The 19,690-nt window shown below is 44.6% G+C and overlaps 1 protein-coding gene across 4 annotated transcripts in view; it reads right to left on the reverse strand.

The window, feature by feature from the left end:
- The window catches only part of ARHGAP24 (Rho GTPase activating protein 24), a 183,641-nt gene that overhangs the window by 52,907 nt on the left and 111,044 nt on the right, over positions 1-19,690 (reverse strand). The window contains exon 1 of one of the 4 annotated variants that reach the window (XM_071431544.1): positions 18,656-18,811. The exons of 2 other annotated variants lie outside the window; for them this stretch is intronic. The gene's annotated coding sequence lies outside the window, so the exon portion shown is untranslated. Of the gene's footprint in view, positions 1-18,359; positions 18,381-18,655; positions 18,812-19,690 lie in introns of those variants that run through there. One more of the 4 variants, XM_071431545.1, reaches the window with a different exon arrangement.

A 19,690-nucleotide genomic window follows, 5' to 3' on the forward strand; every position in this document is an offset into this window, starting at 1 on the left:
GAATCTGACTCCATGTTCTCAGAAGGCTAATTTATTATTTTATGATACTATAATATATTAAAGAATACTTTACTAAACTATACTAAAGAATACAGAAAAGATACTTACAGAAGGCTAACAAAATAATAATGAAAACTCGTGACTCTTTCCAGAGTCTGACACAGCTTGACCCTGATTGGCCCAAAAGTCAAAACAATTCACATTAAACCAATGAAACAACCACCTGTTGGTAAACAATCCCCAAACACATTCCACATGTGAGCACCACACAGGAGAAGCAAATGAGGTAAGAATTTGTTTTCCTTTTTCTCTGAGGCTTCTCAGCTTCTCAGGAGAAAATCCTGGGTGAAGGGACTTTTCAGAAAATATGAATGTGACATTAAAGCATTTGGATAAATATGTGAAGCCACAAAGATTGCAGATGGGTCTCCAAACCTACAGTCTATAGAAGAGAAACCAGGGCAAGAAAGCAACTGGCCTAGAAATAAGTGCATGTGCATGGTTTGGTCTTGTTCAAGACAATGAGGGCTAACAGGAGACAGGGCTCGTGGTGCTCAGCCCAAAGCTGGCACACAAAGGCAGGATCACTCCATGCCATTAGTCAGCTACAAATGATGGTTCTAACTTGATGAGGATTTTAGTCAGAATGAAACCCTGCACTACACCCAACCCTTGGACGCCAAATGCAATGAAGCACCACTGGGATTTATGGTCCTGAACTTGTATTATATGCAAGAATCTGACAAAACTCCTATTTCCCCCTCTTCTATGTTCATTTAGCCTCTCATTACAGATTCATAAAAGTGCCTCAGTAAAATGAGGCTATTACAGTCCCAAGCAATTTTGATTTGTTTAAGACAACACGAATGAAAAATGAGAATGTAAAATATTTATACAAACAAATGACATTTTACCATTTTCCACGCTAAAGCAGCAAGAGGAGAATGAAAACACAGTTGACACTGAAATTCCTTCTCCCAGTAGGCAGAAATTAGAGATCAATCATACATGACATAGAGTTAAAAACCAAAAAAAGTCAGTTCAGGAATTTAACCATGCTGTGGCTTGCATTTGCAGCTCCAGCCTCATTTCTTTGAATACATCTTCTCCTATAACTGCAGCAGAAAAATGTGCAAACCAGTCTCTGTCTTGGCTTCCTCACCCCCATTCCTGCTTCCATCTAAGTCCAGCCTACAGAAGGCAGTTCTGAACACAACATGCCTACGTACTGCTGCTGTGATGGGTGTGGAGATGCTTGGCTGAGGACTGCTGGCCCTAAAGGCTTGATTCCAGCTGTGCTCATGGTTTAGCACAAGGCCCAACTATGTTGGCTCTTGAACTGATTGTTCTGTACTTCATTTAACCCTTACAGTACACATTAATTACCTTGACTGTATTAGGAAGCCATTCTTAAGGCACACAGCTGCTATGGAAACAGCTTTTGTAGGAAGCAGATGTTCCACTCTCTCCATAAACCCAGCAGCTTTCATAGCACCTTGTGTTGTTGGTAATACCCAAGGAAATACTGCAGTCACAACAAGCGAACCAGGCAGCCTGCTGCCTGCCATCAGCACTGCTGTTTCACTGGAGACATCATTCCTAAACAGAGACCCCAAAAACAAGTTAAACAGCCAAGGCTGCCTCACACAGGGATTACTTCTGAAGAGCTCTACTCTGTTTTCAGCACCTGCAAAAGGCATTAGCAGCCATCACAGCCAGCACAGTGAACAGGCACGGAGAGGTGCTGAACAAATGGCTGCTGCAGACATGGATTATTAACAAACACAGGCCTTCCAAGGTTGCTGAGCACCCCTGGCATATTTTGATAAGAGAGCAGAAAGGCAGCCACTTCTTTTCATGATTCCTTGCAGGGGAGCCAGCCCCATGCTGGCACAGCCATAGCAACCCAGACAACAACAGAGCATCAAGGCAGATGAAATCACAGTGACAGAACTGCAGAAACCACCCGAGTGAAGCATTTTCATTAGGTACTGCCCTGCTCCAGAAAGCAGCACCTGAGCCCTTTCCCCTAGAAACACTTAGCTGGAGCTGAGTTTCAATCAGGACTTTGTGCCTTGAGTCCATGCTGCTTTTCATGTAACATTCACTTGTAAGCCAAGGGTTGTGATCACACAGGGAAGAGAAGACCAGACTTAACTTTCGGCTCCCAGGGTGACAACAACCACCTCTGAATAGCTCTGGCACACAGCTATTCATTGTAATGCACATGTGGAGCTCCCCTTTACAAGAGGCCCTGGTAACTGCAATGGTAACAAAAGCCCATTATGAGAAGGTGAAGATGCTAGCTGCTGGCAGATGCCAAGTTGCTAATGACCCCACAAAGATGAAATCAGAGCCAGGGCTTAACCAGCTAATAGCCTCAGCAGATGCCATGGGCCTGGCTCTCCTGGAGCAACAGGAGGGGATGCACCAGAAGCAGCCACAGCTTGGCCTCAATGACAGAAGCCTTTGTGTGGCAGCAACGCTACCCAGTCAGCCTTACACCCACCCAGGTAGCTACTCATCCCCTCTGGGGCTGCAAAGATTAAAAGAACACATCTGTGCTCCTTGAAGCACTGCTGCTTCATTTTCATTAAACTATCGACTGCTATTTCAGAGAAGAGTCAGGAAACAAACCTCTGCTTACCTAAGAAAAATAGGAAAGAAGAGAAAACAAATGGCTCCATCCCAAGCAAATCCCTCTGCTCTATTGATTACATTTAGCAGCACAAACATGCCTTTTCCCTCATCCTCTCTCCAGCCTGCCCCAGGATCTGAATTAACCCTCCACAGGAAGAGGTGACCTGTGACGCACCAGAGAATTATGCTTTTATTTTTTGATATGCATTGGCAGTCCAGCCAACAAAACACAACAGGTTCCCTCAATGAGGCAGTGAGGTAGAAGGGCAAACACAGTCACTGAGATTCCTCTTGCACCCTGCCTAGAAAAGCAATCTAAGGGGAGGCTTGAGGAGAGATCCTCAAGCTCTGGGTCCCTCACACACACATCTGCATGGCAAGGAGAGGAAGGGAGAAGGAAAACATGGTTCAGGCAGCTACAGAAATCAGATCTGCCTCTAACTGAACCTGTTCTTAATTGGGGAAGAGGCTGAGAATGTGAGGTCAGTATTTCCTTAACTCACCCCACACCTAGGGAGGGGGTTCAGTCTGCTCTGTCACCAGGCAGGCACTCAGGGACCTAGGCCTTCATTGCTGTTGTTTATGGAACAACAAATACCTCTTAAATATCTCTCTCAACAAACACCTTTGATCCCCACATAAATATTTTTATTTGTATATCCATCACAGGCTGTGGCCCAAAGACAACACCCATTTTCACATAGTCAGGTTTTTTCTGTCATGTGTATAACTCAGTTAAGAAAGGAAAAGACACATATGAGGGTATTTTTCAGCAGTTTACTGTAGACTAGGAAAGCAGTTATTTTCTTTAGCTGCTGCTGTTATAAATCAAAATGTGTAGATAGGAAAATATTAAGGTATTTATAGCTATGTGAATAAGTGAGTTTGTGGAATGCTGGCCAAAGAAAGCCAAACAGTTTTTTCACTGACTGAAAATGACAAGCTTTTTGGCTTCCTTGGTAAAACAAAACTGCAAATGTTCATTTCAGAGCAGTAAAAATACACCATAATGCAATATTTAAAGTATTTTGTTCATTTAATGCCATATATTAATAGCAATCTTGATAATGTTAGAGGCAATATGAGGGTCACTCAAAAGGAAAAACACCTGACCTGTTATTTGTTGAAAACATCATACACAATCTACTCATATTTTTTTACCTGATCTCTTTGGCAAATTCAAATGCACTTCATGTACAATTTTAGTTAACCACAGGAATCAGACAAGTGTTCCAGCCCTCTTCTACTAGAGCACCCAAGCCCTGGGTAACACAAAATACTTTATCTGGTCTTGTGTGCTCAGGGCAATGCCCAAAGCTCCCTGTGGCTGCAGGCAGCACCCACTGAGCTAAGTGCAGCTCCCCAGGCAGACTCCAGCCACCACCTGTTCCATTCCCTACTTCCTCTGCTTTCCACCATCTTCACCCATTTTACTGACTAGAGTAAAACTAGTGTAAACACTTAAACATTCATTATCACACTGATACCTTGTCCAGGAACACACTGATTGCTACCAAGTCGTTTTGACCCCATGCCAACACATTACCTGGGACCTAGCTGCCAACTCTGGCATTTTGCTTATTTTATGAGCAAGATGGCATTTTGTAATTCTAGTAACAAACCATTAAGACGGGCAATTAAATACATTATATGGGGAATTAAATGTAAGGCATAAAAGCAGCAGCAATTTCTGTGGTCTGTTGCTGTACAGAACCAGACAGATGTGTTTGTGTTGTTTGGTTTAGCAGAAGGATCCCAGCAGCAAGAAAGGGGATGGAACCTGACTCCCTGAGCCAGCTGGGCCAGTCTGGGCTGAAGCCCATGAAATGCTGCCCAGTTTCTTGACCTGGGTCAAGCAACTACCTGCCAGCATGAAAGCTGATCTGAATCCTCAATGTTTGCAAATGATCTTTCTGTTTCTGCTGTCCCAGCTTTGAACTCAATGTACATTTAACAGTCAAACTAAAAACAAAGCCATAATCACTGAGGTGGAAACAACTGCAAATACTGTTTAATATCCCAAACTGGTACCTTTTGCTAGCTGAGCTCCAAGGGCCAGCACTACCATGCTGTTTGTTTGGGGGGTGTTTCTTTGGAGGTCACCTGCAGCCACAGGAGCCAAAACTGCAGCACCTGGGCCTTCAATTCTGGCATTCAGATGTGACCTCAAGAGCTAACACAGGCCATCTGCAGCATGGCCCCTTCCCCTCTGCCCTGCACCACTATCTGCACTTGCCTGCCCAAGGCACTTTTGGGCAGCTAGCAGCTTCTACTGGTCTCATTTCTCCTCTCCCTCTCTCCCACCCATTCCCCCATAGGAACCCAGTCCTGTTTTTCTCAGAAATGCTTCCATTTCTCTCCACTAAAGGGACACTGTGTCTTAGCCCACGGACAGTATTTAACATACTGAAAAATGTTTATCTTCAACTAATTTACAATTTGTTATTCTTGCAATCGTCCATCTCTTACATTTTTCCAAAGTTTTTCAGCTGGGAATGGAAAGCTAGATCCCAAGACTGTAAAACAAGCTCCCACCAGGAAAGGTGTTCTGTGAATTGCTCTTTTAACAAACAGGGAAAGGATTTAAAAGCCAAAGAGAAACACAACAGTGACAACAGCCCTACAGAAACCTGACTCATAATTCCTGCCTGCATTTCAACATCCCCTCAGCCACAGCATGTAATATAAGCATTCTCTTTTGAGCAGACTCAGTCAATATTAATTAAAGGCACAAGCATTTTAATATAGCCACTAGGCTGCTTTCTCCACCTTTGTGACAAAGGCATCACTTTCTTGCTCCCGCTCTTCCAAAATAATCTCCATTCCTGAGTAAATTTACATTTCAAGGCAGAGTGCAGAAGGTCTCCAAAAACCTCATTAAAGTTCTCCTTTCACTGGGGCCAGACAGATGTTTTTATTTGCCAAAAAACAAACAGAGTCCCAAGCCAGGGGCAAATGTCTGCCCCAGGAAGGAGAGAGGTGAGAAGTGGCAGTGGTGGGCAGGTTTCACTGTCTGCAATTGGCTTTTGCAAAAGGTTAATCCCTAACGTGCTTCAAGGAGGCAAACACCAACCTGCTGTACATGCAGCTGCATACAATGGAAAGCGCTTTATGGCCAAGGACAAAAAGGTCAGGGACAGTCATCACGTTCACATTTCTCCTGGAAAGCCATGCTGAACAGCAAGCTCCTGAACATGAGCCTCTGTTCACAGAGAAACAAGCATAAACTAAGGAATATAAAGCTGCAGGTGCTAGGAAAGGGGCAAGAAAGTACAATGTGTAGCTGCTGTAAAGGACCACATTTGTCCCAAGCATCCCATACATTCCCTGTATTGAGCTATCAAGCTCTGAAAAAAACAACCCGTTAATAATTGGGTTTGTAGACATGTGGTTTATAGAACACTAAGGCATGAAAGGCCTGATAAATAGAAAGAAACACATTTTTGTGAACACTACTGCAAAGCAGGACATTTATTGCCTCCAATACCACAAGCACTTAAGTTGAGCCTCATTTTTTAGATCCCATCCTTTAGATTATCCTTGGGAAATTCCTCTAGCTCCTAGTAGAACTGGTGAGCTAAATCTTGCAACTAAACTACACCACACTATACAACAAAGAGGCTATTCAGGCTATGCTTGCATGACTTTTACACACCTTGGGATCCTGCTTTCTCCAGAGGGACTGGCCTCAGCTGATCCAGATCCCATTTCAGAGCTCCCACTGTGTCACCACAATGCAGATGCAGCAGGAGCACTAAGGAGAGGGCAGGTGTGAGATGCCAGTGCCCTCTCTCTGCACACATTGTACAATCAAGCCCCTGAAAATGAGGCAACTCAAGCATGAGATACCAAAGGAGTTACCAAGGACAAGCTCCCCTGCAGACTCCTGTGCTGAGGGAGCTGACCCATGAACAGAACTGCCTTCCTCAGCATCTGGGCTAGAAGCAAAGTCCTTCATGAGCACAGCTGGCTGAACAAACTGGAGGAGTCAGTTCCTTCCAACTCGGTGATAGCCATGAGCATGGAAGAAAAGCTTATGTGTGGTGTAATACCAAAACCAGCAGAAGAAAGACCAAAAATTGGGATGGAAAAAATAGAGAATTTAATTATCAAAGCAAGGAGTATCTTCCATCCAGATCTAACAAGTTACCACCAAACACTGAATGAGTACTACAGCTCTAATTCCATCCAACAAGATGTAGATTTTGCTGAAATGATACAAAATACCATCCCTGCAAATTACTCTGCCACTTTTACCTCTTCCCAAACCTCTGCAGCTGTGCTTTTGGGCAACTGTCCTGGCCTTTGGTACAGCCAGGTACAGAGCTGATAGAGATGCAGACATTGCTTCCAGGTTATTCTCCCATGCTTCACCAACCACTCTGTTCAGATAAAAAGGTTGACAGCTGAACTGTAGCACTGGAAAGAGAAGGTGCCACAAATAAACCTTCAGGTCATCTGAAAATTGTCTCTGAGAGACAATCACAATAAATCCCAATTTCTTTCTTGAGTTATATTACCAGCTTCTTCCTCAGAGCTGTGTATCAGAATACCCTGGAACACTATCATACTTCAGTACATTATTTCTTGTCTAGTTACAAGAACAACAGCTTACCCTCTAATTCTTTTCACTTCACCCATTTCTAAATCTGAGCATAACTGCTTCTTCTGCATTAAAATCTGTCTCATAGCAGGCTTATGTTAAAAAAGCAGTCATGTTTGTGAAGTCTCTGACAAAATAAGCTGGTATTTTGTTTGAAGTATGAGAGTTACATTTATTTTCCTGTTTGCTGACAACTTTTCAAACTACCACAATTCTATGCCCCTGTGATCTGTAACAGCTAGAGCGTGACTGCAGAACAAATTTAACACATTCTTGACTTGTTCTAATTCTGATCTTATTTTGGGGACGTTGAGAGGTTTTTCCTTAACCTTGTGATTCATTTTTGATGGGGAAAAAACCCCAAAACATACCCATAAATAATCCTGCCTTGTTTTAGGACTTACTGAAACAATTCTCTCCAAGAAAAAAAAATAATTTCTATTTCTGCTATCTAAAAAAATTGAGACTCCAGAATCAGGCTTCTCTTCTGTCAGGAGCATTGGGAATTAATTCATAGCACATGATGACATATGCATAGGCTCTTCCAGAGCAGACAGAGTGGAAATTTCTCATCAGGAAGCACTGCCCTGCCCCTCAGCTGGAAGTGCATTATAGCCACAGGTCCCACATGCTCACTCTGAGGAACTGACCAAAGTTGAAATTTCCACAATACAGGTAAGTTTCAGCAGATCCAAGCTTTTGGAAAGAGATTCCAGCATATGCTGCAGGGACGTAAACATCTTTGGAAGACTACAGATCACAGTGCTGGCAAACCCATTCCAAATGAATACAACAAACAAAAAACAACAAAGTTCATCTGGTGATATTTATGCTGGGAGAACTTGTATAAATTTTTGAAAAAGGGACTTTTCTACCTCACCACGAACACAATGTACTTCTAAACACTGTTGCTGCTCTTACTTGCCCAGTACAAAACCAAAGAGCACACAGAGTACCTCTGCTCCTTACTGCTGCTGCTCCTTTCCAGTCCCAACCTCCTTTCCAGTTTTCCAGGACAGTGTGGATGCACTGGTTTGTCCCAGCTCAGCCCCACCTTCAGCTACCAACAGCCCATATCCGTGCAGCTCTCCAGCACTGGCCCAATGTATGCTTTACTCTCGTTAGGGCAGCTCAGACTGCTGCCTGAACAGCCCTGGACAAAGATTACGCTGCCACAGCGGTTTCTACGCGGAAGAGCCATTTCTTGTTAATGCCTCTGCTGTCTGCAGCAGCCTCACACAGCCCCGTGCCCTGGAAAGGGGCAGGGGAGTGGGATGGGGCTGTCTCCCAGGCAGCTGGCTGCCAGCCATGGGAGAGCAGCTTTGCCTTTGGGGCTGCTGTCTGAGGCTTTTTTAAAATCCACTTTACAAACGGCAGCTTTGATTTGTCAGATGTAAAGGTGGCCTGCAAGAGGGGATGGCAAACTACTTAATTCCACTGTGTTATACAGGTTTAGATATACTCACTTCTTTTATGGCATATGAGCACACAACCACCATCTTCTCTGGACATTAAATGTGAAGCAATGAATCTAAGGGGACTCCTTTCACTTTAGGCATGTAATTCAAATCACAGTGTGGTTTCAGCTGCACTAGGAGACTATTTTCAGTGCTCTGAATAGATACAATGCACTCAAAATTAGCCAAAATACTGATCCAATACTTCAATGAGTTGGTAGCTGCAGAAGTAGATGAAATAGGGTAGAAAACCCACAGGGGCATGTAACAGAAGGGATAGACAGCATGGCAATGGTTTTGTTGTCGTAACACTGAGGTCAATCCTACAGATTACAGAAAAAGAACATGCCTGTCATCTGGTTTTGCAATGCTTGGATCTCAGTGCTGAAAATGCTCAGGTACCTACCACCAATAGGGTGTTATTCAGTAAATTATATTTTCTAGACTAAAGCTACATTTTTATCCTCAAGCCTGTAAGTTCTCCCCAAACTGGAAGCTAACAAAGCACTATAGAAAATTTTAAACAGTGACATCTCAGCATTTCCTCTTCCAGATCCAATAATTGATCAGCTATGCAGTCCTGAACCTTACCTCCTTATGGCCAAGAAGCCCTTCCTGATCCAGACTGTCTTTGGCTGTTAAATGATGGCTTTAGCCATATTAGTCACAGAAAAAGGAAAAAAGGAATTATACTTATATACATACTCCACCACTGGGAATACCACCATGAACTCTGAAGACAGGCCATCAGAAATAAAGGTCAGGTCCATTCTGGACTGACCCTGGTTCCTGGCTGTTTAAGTGAACAGTTCATAATAAGATGCAAGAGAAACATTGGTTCCATCTGCAGTACAGCAGACACAACACAGGCAGAACACAGGAAAAAGGGATAAGCAGCAGGAGGGTTTGTGGGACTTTCCCACCCCAAAAAACCCCGATCTTTTCCAAGCTGGAAGAGTTCTCACACTAAGGTCCCCTGCCTGTATTACCAACTTCTTGCTGCCACAATAAAGGGAATTTCAAACTTTCTGGTAGTTTAAAAATATACTTGGAATTGGCTGACAAGCACTAAGGCATTTAGCTTGCTAACAGTGATTTCCTACAGGCCTGACACGCAGCAGAGGCATGGCCAGGTGTAAGGCCATAGCTCCCAATGCCTGGTTGCAGCAGGGCTCATTTGGGATTGCTGCATCATCAGACAGCTATGGATGCACAGTGTTACAGCAAGCACCAAGTCACTTCCCCTGGGTAAGTTTCATTTCAACAACCAAATCACTCTCACATTCCAAATTTAACAGCAATAACCACAGGAGAGATGGCAGGATGTCCTTAATGCAAAATCACCACACCAATTTCTTGTACAGAATGACACCTACCAAACCTATGACCTGTGAAACAATGGGATGAAAGCTTCACCTTGCAGTCTCTTCCCATGCCATAGGTGACACACTCCCCACTCCAGCCTCCTTCAGTTCAGCTGGCCGACTGGGATGGTTTGTTTGCTAATAAACTACTTCCCAGTATTCACACAGCAGATCGTGGGCCTGCCCCTCTTCATTTTGTCCCTACTTTCCTGTGGGTTTAAATGAGTGCCACCAGCACCTGCTCTTGTTTTAGATTGTTTTAAGTCACCCCCTGACCTATCACAATTCTTCGCTATCAGCCAGAATTATCAGTTGCTAATTCTGTTAAAGTCTCTAGGCAAGAATTCCAAACAATTCTTAATGATAACTGCTGTTTCAACAACTATTCTGTGCCAGCCCAGTTCAAGGCCATAGGAATCTCTAGTGGCTCCAGCCTTCCCTGCTTTAAGGAGGCTTTCTTGGGGCAAAGCAGCTCCACTCTCACAACAGTGACATGCTTTTATCTGTTGAGCTGAAATACAAATGAGTTGTGTCCAAGCCTTCTTTCTAGTGTCCCTGTAGAAAATAGGTGATTTATTTTCTAAGAAAAAAATATGTGAGCTGCAAACATCAAAGAAATAATAATCTAGAGTTAACTCTTCATTGTTTCTCATTTCACCTAAATGAGCTCATCCAATTTGTTATTGCACTACTGCATTTACTATAATATCTATTTAACATGTGCTGCGTAAAAGAAAGTGCCAAGGGCTTCAAGGAAACAAAGGTTTTGCCTTCTTTGTCCCAGCTGCTCCTGGCTTCTTTGCAACTTTCACAGTCAAGAGCCTGCTTTGTACAAAGCCAGTAGTGCTTCAGCTCCCAGTGAAGTATTTCAGAGCACCAGCAGCAAGGACTGTCTTCCCCTGGCACTCCTGCACTGCCACTCTGACAGTGGTTCCAGCACTTTATTCCCTTTCCTCTCAACGACAGAGCAGCTTGTGCTGTCCCCTCTTGCCTCTGCATTCAGGACATTCAAATGCAGAATAAAGCCTCAAAATCCTTCCAACCTTGTCATTAGAGCATTCTACTTTCAGGAAAAATAAACCACCAGGTACTCAAGGGTAAAAAAGAACTTCCATGTGGTGTGGAGCACGGTTGAAGGGACAGACACAGCTTTTTCACACAGCTGTGAAAGGACAATGATGCCCTGTTAAGCTTCCTTCCTTGGTGGTCCTTAAAGCTAGGCATCACATTTGTATTGTTACCAGTACATATGGTAATTTCTGCTCAAGGTTCTGTTACCATTTTTCTGATAAAGTAGTCAACAACACAGTGGAAATCTGTTTCCCCTTTAACTCAGGACAGAGTGAACAACATCCTTTGATCAAAATGGGACTGAAAGTCATCTTAACACCGCACATTCCCTCTTCCCAAAACCTCCAGTGACTGGGCCTGGCACCAGCAGCCTTGAAGAAGTGTCTGTCTGTCCCCGACAGCCCGTTCAGTCTGCTCCCTGTTTTCACCAGGCACAGAAGGTGACAGCCTGACGAGTGCATTAAAACTTTAAGCTACCTGAAGGCAGCCAGACAGCAACTTTGTGTACAGACTCCCCAGGGGACTCTTCTTTGATTTAGCTTCCTAAAAATAGCTCTTCGGAGGGGATTGAGGCTTTCAGGGGTTGCTTGTTGCTTTTTTAACCAGTTCTGAAAAGGCTCCCTCATCCATAGGCTTTTGTTGCTTTCATCAACTTAGAGGTCAAAAAGCAGAAGATGCACTGACAAAAGAAACCTGACCTACATCTTACCTCACTCTGCTGGGTTACATCGTTCCTATGCATGCTTATGTAAGAAAGAGAAATGGTGCACACCAGAGAGGGTTCAGGAATCACAGCCTCTGCTACTCCCTCTTCAGTAGGTTTTCACCCAGCATTGGTGAATTCCTTTAAAATTTCTCTATCATATTTTCCTCTTGCTGCAAAAAGTAATTAAGGGTATTTACTGGCCTCACAGGGGAGACACAGTATTTCAGTTAATTATATCTTGTAAAGACTCTAAGAACACCCAGTGAAAGACTTTATAGGAATGTGAAGTGCATCATAAACTCAGAAAATGTACCAGCAGAGACAAAAAGGTCATACCTGAAGTGAAGTATGTCAAATAAATATTCCCCTGTTTAAAGAAAAAAAGCTGTAATTTAAATAACTACAATATGCTGTCCCACCATACCTTAACTGAGATTTTACAGGATACCCATCAGAAACTCAGTAATTTCACAGGCTACTTGGTGAACCGGAAGGAATCTAAATAGATAAATAAGGTGATTTGCAATCAGTGAGAATTGTTAAAAACCACTAACTATAAAAGCTGGTTTATTATTTGCTTTAAAAAGACAGAGCGAGGGCCCACACAAGCAGAAGCAGAAATGGCTCTCACTACTACCTTTTGCTATCTTTAAGTAAAAGACTCCTTTCAGTTTTGGTGATAAAAAGCAGAAATCAGCTCCTTTCAGTACAGAAGCTGAAAGCTGCCAGTGCCTGGGTTCTTAGAGGACTGAAGGACAGGATCCCTGAGCTGCAGGGGAGCAAACAGGCAGGCAGGGGCAGGGGCTGTGTGCAAGGGCAGGGGACAGGCTGCTGCTTCTACCATGGCAATCTGCTGGGCTAGCTGTAGATTTGTAGATTTTGCCCCCAGGGGATTTCACACTAAAGCAAGATCCCATGCCCTGACTGAACAACGTGCCAGCTGCCAGCCGGACCAGCCAGCATCACAAGTCCAGTCACGGACCAGGGCACATACCTCAGGGGCCCTGATGTAATAATTACACAGCAGTGACTGCACCACTGCACAAGTACCCACTGCTGCCTCAGCATCCTTCTGCTAAGCACAAGGATTCAAATGCAGCTGGGACCACAACTTGGCCACTTGAGAGAGGGAGGGCTGGCAGGTGAGGATGACTCTCCCAGGAGAGCCTGGACACTGCACAGCTGTACTCCTGCTAGAAAGCTGGCCCGCAAAATGCTTTTGACAGTTCACTTAGTTGCCCTTAAGGTTACCAAAAGTGTATGCAATTTCTCATCTTCTCTGGCCCAAACCCCCACAGCACTGGTTTCTTTCCCCTAAGAGTCCTCTCTATTCCACGTGTGGACCTCAGGGTGTTAGGTCAGGTTTTGTAAGGCTGATGCACTTGCACAGCTGCCTTTCCTGTTTTGCCTGATGAACATCACATTGCCCAGGGCATTCAAAGCCCTTTATAAAGCAGACAGATCCCACCAGTGGCCTCACGTCCTTCTAGGATCAGACAAGGACTGTTTAAAGTAAGAATTTCTTCAGTCAAGGATGTTCTTTCTATTGCTCTACTGCTTCCATCAGCTTCTTCTGCTCTTAGGGAGCATCCCACCCTTCACCTCTCCCAGCCACAAAGACATGGCTCTGCCATGTACCAGGCTACCCCAGGGGAAAGGCAAAATGAGATCTGACTTTCCCAGTCTATCTCCCACGTTTTGGAGGCAGAAAAAGGACAAAGATAAGCCCATGTTTCATTAATCCCCTCAGGATGTCAATACTGAAATGCACTGGCTGTGGCCCAAGATTCACTCCTGGTGACCACAGTGTGATCTGGGTAAGGTGTGCACCCTGATTGCTGAAGGAAGAGCATGTGAGATGCAGTCTCCATAAGCTGCACAAAGGCAGATGATACTGTGACTCAGCACTGAGGTTGCTTGCTGGCACCATATCCTCACCATTATCATCCTGTTTCTGAAAAAAACCCTAAAACTTACAGTTTGCTTAAATCTGACCAAGTGACCTTCTATCACTCCGGCGCCTCCTCCTAATGACCGCAAAACCTCCAACCACAGAATTTCTGATTCATTCACATGTGTCCAAAAATCCTACTTACAGGCTTTTGCCAGTGGCAACCAAGATGAAAAAGCTATTTGTGGAACTGAGAAAGACAAGATGATGTGGAAGAGGGAAATATAACAACCAGGGCATAATCTAATTCCACAAGAATGAATTCTACTTTCAAACCTCCTCAAATTAAATTTAAATGAAGAAAGTATTTCCTTAGAACACATTTCTCATTTGAAGCAGCCACAACTCTCCTGATTCTGAGTGCCTAAATAAATATATTGCACACACCACTTTTAATAAGGATAGATTTTTCCATTTTATCTTTGACCATTTATTGCAAGCTCCAATTGTACTGCCATCTCTCCCATATTTTAAGTCACTCTGGGGCTATATTTTACACCTTCAACCTATCATTTTATTAGTTTTCCTGTTAATGGCACACAGAAACAGAGATGTCCAAAGCCACTAACCCCCCTTTTATACTGAAACAAAGACCCCAATGGCAGGCCATGGGGAAACATGAAAAAATTGTGCCAAAATACACTATCTCTTTCCTCTGGTAACACAGCACCATTAATTGGCTCCCTAAGTGGCTGAAGTTTAAAATCCACAGACAAGCTTGGTGAATTCTTACTGTTAGAGGAAACATTTCAGAGGTTTGTTCACTAAGTATTGGAAACCTTGTGCTCCCTCATTACAAATCCAACACATTTACAATGGAGATATCCCAGGGGGAGAATAAAGGAAACCAAATGAAGCCTGAAGCAGACTGCAAACAAGGAAGCTGAAACAACTGCTGGATGTTGTTAGCTCTTCCACACTTTTTCAGGAAACACTCCTAGCACATAGATAGCTGAGTATTACCTGGATTTTCCTGCATGAGAATGGTTCAAAGCTGCATTAAGGGACATTTAGACTGGACATCAGGAAGCATTTCTTTACTGAGAGGATGGTTAAACACTACAATAGGCTTCCCAGACACGTGGTTGTTGCCCCAAGACTGATGAATCTGGACAGTGCCCTTAAAAACACACTTTAACTTTTGATCAAGTGAAGTGGTCAGGCAGTTGGACTGAATGAGCATTTATAGGTCCCTTCCAAATGAAAAGTTCTCTTCGATTTCTATTCTGTTCTAGCCCATGCCATCTCTAAACATACTATGCTTATTTTTCACTAATATTCTTTGCTGCCACTAGCTGCCCCATTTTTATTTATGGCTAAGTGTAAAATGTCAGTTCAGGTATTCTCTGACACCTTTCTCATCCACAGAAACTGGACTTTTTTAGTTTTGTGTACAAGGCTCCCTCTTTACCCTGCTGTCAGATGGGCTGAAAAGTGCTCTGGGTCCCGGACCTAGCTGCATTCCTGGAAAAGAGGAAGGTTTCAGAGCAGCTCTTGTGACAACCTAAATGACCCCAACATGTTCCTGGTCATTTTGAAAGTCTGACACTTCCTTTCATCACTAAATAAAACCCCTGCATTATTCATAAAATCTGTTGCCAAGAGAAGTTTCTAATTGCTCCTCTGCCAGCAGGAATGAATGCTGAGAACTTCCAACTTTTTACATGCATGGTATTAGTACATTTCATAACTATATCTTGGAAGAAGAGAGAGCTGCAGTCTATGGATAATGTTCAGGTTAAGTACTTCAGAAATCTGCTACCATCTGACATTCACAGACAAAAAAGTCAATGACTTCATTTAATGATTAAGATGAGTTTGGTTTTGTATCAGACTTGGCTTAAGAAGGATGAGCTGGATTCATTAGAAAATTATGTTTAATTTATAAGCCACTTCTACTTGAATTAGCTAACAAAGATCAGGGGAAAAAAAATCAAAAATCTCCAGAAAGCTGTTTTAAAACAGATGAGATAAAATTGTGAGTTACTGCACTGCATTCAGAGGACATGAGAATGAATCTGACACCTGCTCATCTTTAGCCATAGCTCAGAAACCAGTATTTCCCTGAATGGACATTTAAATGACAGTGTCAGTCTGGACTTTACAGTTTGCTTTTGAGTTGCATCACTTGGATTTACGGCCTGCAAGAGATATCAGGTGCAGAGCTTATGTGCAATCCATCACTTCCCAACTGGTACAATAAAGCCAGAAAGATACTTCACCTCCTTCAAATGAGATTTCTGACCTGTCTCAGAACCTGCAATGAAGACAATGAAGTACAAGTGTAACCCCATTTAGGAAAAAGAAGCCCAGAGGCAGCAGCAGGTCATCCTGCAGAGCACAGGGAGGGAGTTCTATCCATGAGCAGCTCCAGAATCAGGGTGTTACAACACACCCTGCAGGACCACCTTCTCCCATGCTCAGGGCATGATGTGTGACCAGCAGCACAGCATCTCACCCACTCACCCAACTAAAAGGCTTAAGGGTGTGAGAGAAAAGAGGGGTTTTATACCCAAATATTGTGTAAACACATACTCACTTAACAGTTCTCAGAAGCATTGCAACTCACTTCCCCTTACCTCTCATATTCCCACTACCAAACACCAACTGAAGTGCTGCTACTTTGAGCTGTCCTCAGGCAGGGTATGGACAGCATCTGTAGGTAGCTGAGAAGGACTGCAGTATCCCTGAGGTAATGGAGTTTGTCTTTTGAGGGCCATGTGTCTTTCCAATACAGAGGTACCAGAGTATCAAAATGAGACAATGCAGTTAGTCCCACAGAGTGTCCCCTGTGCCAGGCTGATTCTGGCATGTGCCAGACACAAAATGCACTGCTCACCTAAAAGCTGTCAGGGTTGTACTGTGCACAAGTATCCCCTGTGCAAACACAAACACTACAACGTGCCAGTGAGTATTTCTAGAGGTGGGCTGTGTGGTACCTGCCCTTGAAACACTCAGGATAACAGGACAAGTAGATGGAAAGACACAACACTGATCAAGAAATATCCAGTCAGCCTTGCCAGCAGTTTGGTAAAATTTGCTTATGGTGATCAAATGCACACAGAGCTTTCATCTACACTGACATGTACAGCATGTCCCAGAGAAGTGCCCTAACACTAAAACATTTGTCACTGGAGTTTTAATAAAATCTCATCCACCTCTACTTTTTGCCAGAAGAAAACCCAAATAATTAATCTTAATTACCCTGAAAGTATAACAAGTTCTAAACCATGCAGACTCAGTTTACTGAATTCAGGCCATGGAGTAATTGACTTTTCATTCTACTTGTCTTTGTTTTAGTAACTAGCACTGAAACTGGCAACTAGTGATGAAGACTATTTCTGGAGGATAAAAGTCTGGATTGGCCAGAACCAGTGAGAACAAAACTGAGTATGTGAAATTTTTTTTAGACAACACCAAAACATTAACTATTTCATCTCCCATGAGCATGACTGATTATTATCTAATTATATGAACTAATTTAATGCACAAGTAAGCCAGCACATGCTACAGCTACTCTGCTTGCACCATCTGCACTGTTAATATACAGATGCACAGATCTAACAGGAGTACACTAAAATCCCCATTATGGATGTGCCATTCCACCTGTATTTTCAAATGTACCTTAAGCACAGCTAGGGCAAGGGCAGAGAATGTGACCACAGCAGCAGAGAATAGTTTGTAATACACATTTCTAGTACACGGAGAAGACTGCTACAGCAGCTCAGCATGCTGAAAGCCTAGCAGGATCTATGAACACAAAGTTCATGGGAATTCAGCAGTTCCCTTTCCTTGTTTTTTCTACCAAGTAACTCAAGGGAGGCAGCACATCGAGCTATTTTAAGATAATGGTATCATTAAGGGTGAAACACATGTAGTTATTTTAAAACAAAGCAATGCAGCTAAACTGCATCAACGCTCGCTCCAAAGCCTGGGTCTGACTCTGAGGCAAGGAATCCACAAGCACTGCACAGCCGAGTTGAACCAAAAGGGTGCAAATGCGAGACAGCAAAGCACTGCCCTGCTCCCCACGGCACTTCACACACGCACAACTTTCCCTGCCGAGCCCTGCCGCCTCTCCAGCAGGCCGGGATCCTCGTTCTTGGGGCAGGCTGGCAGAGGCTGTGACACAGCGCTTGGAAGCGGGCAGGAGGCGGGCGGGATGCAGCCGGGACCGGGCGGCCCATCCCGCCGGCAGCGCTGCCGGCCCTGCGGGGCAGGAGCGCCGCGGAGCCGCCCGGCGCTCACCTGGCACCGGCGGCCGAGCCCGGGCAGCCGCGGCCGGCGCGCCCTGCCCGGCCCTGGCGCCCGTCCCGCCCGTGACTCCACCGCCCAGGAATGGCGACCACCGCGCCCAGGAGCAGCCCCTGAGCCCCCCGGGACCGGCTGCCCGCGCCCGGCACCGACCTGCGGGGAGCGCCGCGGCCGAGGCGGGGTCCGGCGGGCCGGGGGCCGCTGGCGCTCGGACACGGCCCGGGCACGGCTCCAGCCCCTCGGGCGCTCGGACCGACCCGCGCCGGCCGCGTCCTCTGCCGGCCGCAGCTCCGGCTCCTTCCCGGCTACTCACCCAGGCACTGCCACGGCGGGGCTTCCAGCAGAGCACGACGCCTTCCGCTCGGGAAACTTATCTCTCTCCCGCTACTGCCATTTGCTAACTTGCCTAAAGAGCCTGCAAAATCCCAGAAAAGGCTAGGAAACGAGAGGAGACGACTTAAAAGCTGACGGTCAGGACAGGAATTTATGGAATGAAATCTTTAAGGGCAGGAGCAGATAGAGCCAGCCAGCTAACGCTTTCATGCCCTGACTCTGGCCAGCAGCTTCATTTCGTGGGCAGAGCAAGGCTCAGGAGATGATTTAAAATACCTGCTCCTGGCGTGTTCCCCTGTGCATCAGCCGGAGTGCCCGGTGTAGCCAGCACGCTGCCGCGCCTCGTCCTTCTGCTTTTTCCAGCAGACCCCTCACGATCACGGTGTCACGGCTCCCCAGGCCTTACAATCAAGCAGTTTGTTGTAAGGGAACTAAAAATAGCACTGAATTTTTCACTGGAGCACTTGCTTGAGTGAAGATAGTGCCAGTCAGCCCGTGCATTAGTGAGCCTTACAGACCTCTAATACAGCCCAAATCCTCTTGGAAATACGGCCATTGACTTTTTTCAAAAGATTTTCTTTCTTTCTTTTTTTTTTTTTTTTTGAAAGACAGCACAAAATAAATCTTCTTTCTGACCACTAAAAGACGAACTGAGTGGGGTTGTTTTAAGAATATCCTCGGGAAAGAGTGAGTCACTTAAGCTGCTTTTATGATAAAAGATCCCTGGAGGAAGTATATCTCCTTAGTCTCTGAGCCGTTCAGAGATCTGTGTGTCCTCCTGCAAATCAAAGTTTCACACTGTTAGGGTTTGTGCTGTTTGTTTGTAATAGTATGAGCACCTGCTTCCACTGAGGAGTTAGGTCTAGCATGGGGAAGAAGAAGGATTTTATCCTGGCCTCACACCAGGATAAGAAGAACACCTCAAGAAGCTCGCTAACAGAAACATATGTCTTGAAGGGGATTGAGTAAGGTCTGCAAAAAAGTCTACAAAATGGCCCATAAGGTAAGTTTATGGCATAGGCTGACAAGTCCAGAAAAAAAAACCTCAGGAGGAATTATTTTTTGCAAAGCTTTTCATTGCTGTGCCCTGAAAAAAAAAATCACTGGCGACCAAACTTGCAGAAGATGTCATTCAAGACAAAGATGCCAGAGCTGCTGCCAGTACCCGAGCCGGGACAGCAGATGCAGATTTGAATGTAAAACTTCCAGTCTGTGGATGCCAGCTTCACACATATTCACACTGTGTCACACAAAGAAATGGGAAGGGGCAGGTGATGGCTGGCAGCAGCCACTTGTGGCATTCTAAAAGGC

Source organism: Agelaius tricolor, unplaced genomic scaffold (genome assembly GCF_023055355.1).
Source record: "Agelaius tricolor isolate 1412-34295 unplaced genomic scaffold, bAgeTri1.0.p SCAF_8, whole genome shotgun sequence".
NCBI lineage: Eukaryota > Metazoa > Chordata > Aves > Passeriformes > Icteridae > Agelaius > Agelaius tricolor.